Below are 5,938 nucleotides of genomic sequence, written 5' to 3' on the forward strand. Positions count from 1 at the left end.
CCTACACCCAGGCTACGACCTCCCAGCTACACCCAGGCTAACTATAACGCCCCATCTACACCCAAGCTAATAACCTCCCAACTACACCCAGGCTAATTATAACCTCTCAGCTACACCCAGGCTAACTATAACGTCTCAGCTACACCCAGGCTAACTATAACGTCCTAGCTACACCCAGGCTAACTATAGCCTTCCAGCTACACCCAGGCTAGCTATAACGTCCCAGCTACACCCAGGCTAACTATAATGTCCCAGCTATCTCCAGGCTAAGTTTAACCTCCCATCTACACCCAGTCTAACTAATAACCTCCCAACTACACCCAGGCTAATTATAACCTCAGCTACACCCAGACTAACTATAACGTCCCAGCTACACCTAGGCTAACTATAACCTCCCAGGTACCCCCAGGCTAACTATAATGTCCCAGTTATCCCCAGGCTAACGTTTACCTCCCAGTTACACCCAGGCTAACTATAACGTCCCACCTACACCCAGGCTAACTATAACCTCCTAGCTACACCCAGGCTAACTATAATGTCTCAGCTACACCCAGGCTAATTATAACCTCCCAGCTACACGCATGCTAACTATAACGTCTCGGCTACACCCAGGCTAACTATAACGTCCCACCTACACCCAGGCTAACTATAACCTCCTAGCTACACCCAGGCTAACTATAATGTCTCAGCTACACCCAGGCTAATTATAACCTCCCAGCTACACCCAGGCTAACTATAACGTCCCAGCTACACCCAGGCTAACTATAACGTCCCAGCTACAACCGGGCTAACTATAACGTCCCAGCTACACCCGGGCTAACTATAACGTCCCAGTTACACCCAGGCAAACTATAACGTCCCAGCTACACCCAGGCTAACTGTAACGTCCCAGCTAAACCCAGGCTAACTATAACGTCCCAGCTACACCCGGGCTAACTATAACGTCCCAGCTACACCCGGGCTAACTATAACGTCCCAGCTACACCCGGGCTAACTATAACGTCCCAGCTACACCCGGGCTAACTATAACGTCCCAGCTACACTCGGGCTAACTATAACGTCCCAGCTACACCCGGGCTAACTATAACGTCCCAGCTACACCCGGGCTAACTATAACGTCCCAGCTCCCAACTATAACGCTACACCCGGGCTAACTATAACGTCCCAGCTACACCCGGGCTAACTATAACGTCCGAGCTACACTCGGGCTAACTATAACGTCCCAGCTTCACCCAGGCTAACTATAACGTCCGAGCTACACTCGGGCTAACTATAACGTCCCAGCTACACCCGGGCTAACTATAACGTCCCAGCTACACCCGGGCTAACTATAACGTCCCAGCTAACTATAACGTCCCAGCTACACCCGGGCTAACTATAACGTCCCAGCTACACCCAGGCTAACTATAACCTCCTAGCTAACTATAACGTCCCAGCTACACCCGGCTAACTATAACGTCCCAGCGACACCCGGGCTAACTATAACGTCCCAGCTACACCCGGGCTAACTATAACGTCCCAGCTACACCCGGGCTAACTATAACGTCCCAGCTACACCCGGGCTAACTATAACGTCCCAGCTACACCCGGGCTAACTATAACGTCCCAGCTACACCCAGGCTAACTATAACCTCCTAGCTACACCCGGGCTAACTATAACGTCCCAGCTACACCCGGGCTAACTATAACGTCCGAGCTACACCCGGGCTAACTATAACGTCCCAGCTACACCCGGGCTAACTATAACGTCCCAGCTACACCCGGGCTAACTATAACGTCCCAGCTACACCCGGGCTAACTATAACGTCCCAGCTACACCCGGGCTAACTATAACGTCCCAGCTACACCCGGGCTAACTATAACGTCCCAGCTACACCCGGGCTAACTATAACGTCCCAGCTACACCCGGGCTAACTATAACGTCCCAGCTACACCCGGGCTAACTATAACGTCCCAGCTACACCCGGGCTAACTATAACGTCCCAGCTACACCCGGGCTAACTATAACGTCCCAGCTACACCCGGGCTAACTATAACGTCCCAGCTACACCCGGGCTAACTATAACGTCCCAGCTACACCCGGGCTAACTATAACGTCCCAGCTACACCCGGGCTAACTATAACGTCCCAGCTACACCCAGGCTAACTATAACGTCCCAGCTACACCCGCGCTAACTATAACGTCCCAGCTACACCCGGGCTAACTATAACGTCCCAGCTACACCCGCGCTAACTATAGCGGTTTTTTTTTATCAGTGACTCCTTAATAAAACAAAAAAAGCTACTCCCGGGCTAACTATAACGTCCCAGCTACACCCGGGCTAACTATAACGTCCCAGCTACACCCGCGCTAACTATAGCGGTTTTTTTTTATCAGTGACTCCTTAATAAAACAAAAAAATCCCCTTTTTTTATCAATGTTTCGCAGAAGAAAAATTACATCTTTTCTTTATCATTGTCTTCTGCTGATATTTCACGTCTTTTACTTGCAGAGTTTATAATGACTGGCTGAGGTTGTATCATTTCCCAGTCTGTATTTACTTGCAGAGTTTATAATGACTGGCTGAGGTTGTATCATTTCCCAGTCTGTATTTACTTGCAGAGTTTATAATGACTGGCTGAGGTTGTATCATTTCCCAGTCTGTATTTACTTGCAGAGTTTATAATGACTGGCTGAGGTTGTATCATTTCCCAGTCTGTATTTCTTATGCTTACAACACTTCTCTGTCTTCACCGGTATCACTTCAAGAGCGCTCCTTGTGGGTTGTTTATCAGGGTGAGATGAGATGTAGGCCACTAGTAGAGGTAAGAATATAGTCGTTGGGAGGTCAGGTCTCTCTCAAATCCAGCCATTCTCACTAGTAGATGTAAGAATGTAGTCGTTGGGAGGTCAGGTCTCTCTCAAATCCAGCCATTCTCACTAGTAGAGGTAAGAATGTAGTCGTTGGGAGGTTTGGTCCCTCTCAAATCCAGCCATTCTCACTAGTAGAGGTAAGAATGTAGTCGTTGGGAGGTAAGGTCTCTCTCAAATCCGGCCATTTTCACTAGTAGAGGTAAGAATGTAGTCGTTGGGAGGTCAGGTCTCTCTCAAATCCGGCCATTTTCACTAGTAGAGGTAAGAATGTAGTCGTTGGGAGGTCAGGTCCCTCTCAAATCCCGCTATTCTCACTAGTAGAAGTTGTCCATGTTGATTTCAGGTTTGTACCTAGTAGTGGTCTACATCTCGCCTCCTGGCGTTATGTAAGGTTCCATCCTGTCACTTCAACTCCATATTGTTTCAGATTATAGAACAATACTCTTCTCCAGACTAAGGGACTGACCACCTCAAAACTTAAAGGGTGATGGACTGATTACGTCGTCTTCAAGTATCTTCTGCTTCAATTAACTTTCTGTACTCGACTGAAGAAGCCTACTGTGTAGGCGAAACGTTTCGAAATAAAGATACCTAACTGTTGTATATGTGTCTTACCTAACAAACTGATTCTGGTATTCTTGAAGCCTCTCTGTGACTTCGTAATGGCGCTGAGCTAGCTATTCTTAAGACCTCGACTGCTCCACAAAAGTATAAGGTGCTCAATTAGCGTAATAGATCTTACAGGATTTTCAACAGAGTTCAATACTCATTTCATTGTTCATAAATTTGCTCGGGCTCGGGCAAGGTGTACCATCCAACAGGCCAAACGCGACTCCTGGCGAGATTTTCCACTTTCAAAAAGGATACACCTATTTGCTATGTCTGGTCCGCTATACGTTGCATAGCCAAGACACTTTTGCCAGACATCCCATCTCCTTCACCGTTAACAATACAGTTCTAGACATCCCGGTGGACACAGCCAATACCATCGTCAGAAATTTTGCATTTAATAATGGCTCGGCCAATTACAATCCTACTTTTTTATACCACAGGTTGAGACAGAGCTTGACTATGACATAGATGATACCATCACCAATATGAACTAAGCCTTGCCGTAAAATCCTGTGAAGATATAAGTCCAGGTCCTGCTGGGGCGACGTATGTTATGCTACAGACTATGCTATCAGTCTAGTGTGATTAAGTTGCTTATAATGTATTTGGACGTCTGGAACATTTCCAAACTCGAGTCCGTTTGCGTATGTTCCAATGTCTATAAATCCTGAGGAATAACGGATCCTTTCCTTTAGAAACCGCTCTGTTGCTTTGAGTAGCTTCCTGTGCAGAGTCATGAAAAATATGATCAACAAAAGACTTATTTGAGTCAAGAAACTTGTTAAATGATCGCTAGAGTACTTTCCACTCTTGCAACACAGGATTGCGGCCTTCAGCCGCAGTTATTTTGTTATTGCTACTTTTCTAGATGTTGACAAAACATTATACATGACGCGGGGACGGGGAATGTTGGCCAAGCTTTAAACTTTTGGTTTGAGAGGTCATTTGCCCAGGTTCATTGAGAATTTCTTTACGGACAGAGCTTTCTCCGTTCTTCTTCGTTCACACAGAATAATTTCGGACAGATATTTCGAACGGGATACCATAGGGCTGTGTGCTCAGCCCATCATTGTTTTCAGTCTTGATCAATGATATTCTGTCTCCAGCTTTCGTCCCCTGAAACCTTAACTACTCACTGTATGTTGATGACTGTGTGGTGTAGCATTCATCCCCCAATGTACAATTTTCGGCTGGATGGGTTCGACTTGCCCTTGACTCTATCCTACGTTGGGCGATGCTGTGGGATTTTAAGTTTTCCGCCGTTAAAAGTGTTGCAGCTGTTTTTACTCACTCTATTGGCCCAGTCAGCATTGTTCTCTCCTGTGGCACTGTGATACTGGTGCAGCCTTCAGCTAGGTTCTTGGGCCTGCATTTTGGCCACAGGTTCGGTTAGAAAAGACACGTTGATACCCTTGTCACAATTTGTGGTCAGCTTTTGATCATCCTACGGTACCTTAGCGGAACATGCCGGGAAGGCGACAGATTGTCTTAATAGTGCATAAGGCCCTGATCAGATCTAACTTAAACAATGGTGGCTCACAGGTTTATGCTCCGGTGAGTGATGCGACCCTGGGGAGGTTGAATGTGCTCCAGAATGCTTGTTTGCATGTCTTGAAGCACTCCACTGCACCCACATTGACAGACTGGAAGTGGAAACAAGTGTGCCTTATCTCCGTCTCCGGTGAAATTTTCTGAGACTCCGCTACGGTGTCATGAATGCCAGGAAGTCTTCCATCACCCTGTCCCTAGCACACTTTATCAACACCAGCAGTCAGGTTCTAATCTCTCAAGCATCCGGCATCGTCCTGGTGTAAACAGGCTAGTGAAAAAATAGTATAGAACCTTCGAAGAGACACAAACTCAATATCATCACGTCTTGGCTCCCTTCCAATAAACAATATACCCTGAAGGAGGTCCACAAGCTCTTCCGCTGGTTCACTCACCTCCATCTGATGGCTCCAAGACGAGTGAATGTATGGGTGCTAGTGTATGGTAGCAAGAATACTCCCTCAGGTTTCGTTTGCCAAACCATGCAACTGACTCTCTGACTGCGGGTTCAAGTCCCGCCCGTGGTATTTTTTTTCTCATGCATCAGACTGTAGTGCCTCCAACACCCCTTGTGCTGAATAACATGTAAGAGTTTAGCGTTTCAATTAAATATTATTTAATATCTTTGCCCCAGACCGAACCATAGATTCTGCAGCTCTTGAAAAATTGTACAAGAATTGCATACAATACCGACAAGATGAAAACTGAGACACATGTGTTGTCATGTAGGGGGGGGGTATTGGTTAGGGGAATATGGGGGTAAGCGGGGGGAGTTAGTAGGCAGGGGACAGGCAGGCGAGGTGGTAGGAGAGATGATTAGCGGAGGTAGGTAGGTAATGTGAGGTCACTGGTGACTACAACTTCACCTCTCATTACTCTACACTCCACACTACTCACCCTCTCACTGCTTTAACTAAACATAAT

The sequence above is a fragment of the Cherax quadricarinatus genome, chromosome 92 (genome assembly GCF_038502225.1).
Source record: "Cherax quadricarinatus isolate ZL_2023a chromosome 92, ASM3850222v1, whole genome shotgun sequence".
NCBI lineage: Eukaryota > Metazoa > Arthropoda > Malacostraca > Decapoda > Parastacidae > Cherax > Cherax quadricarinatus.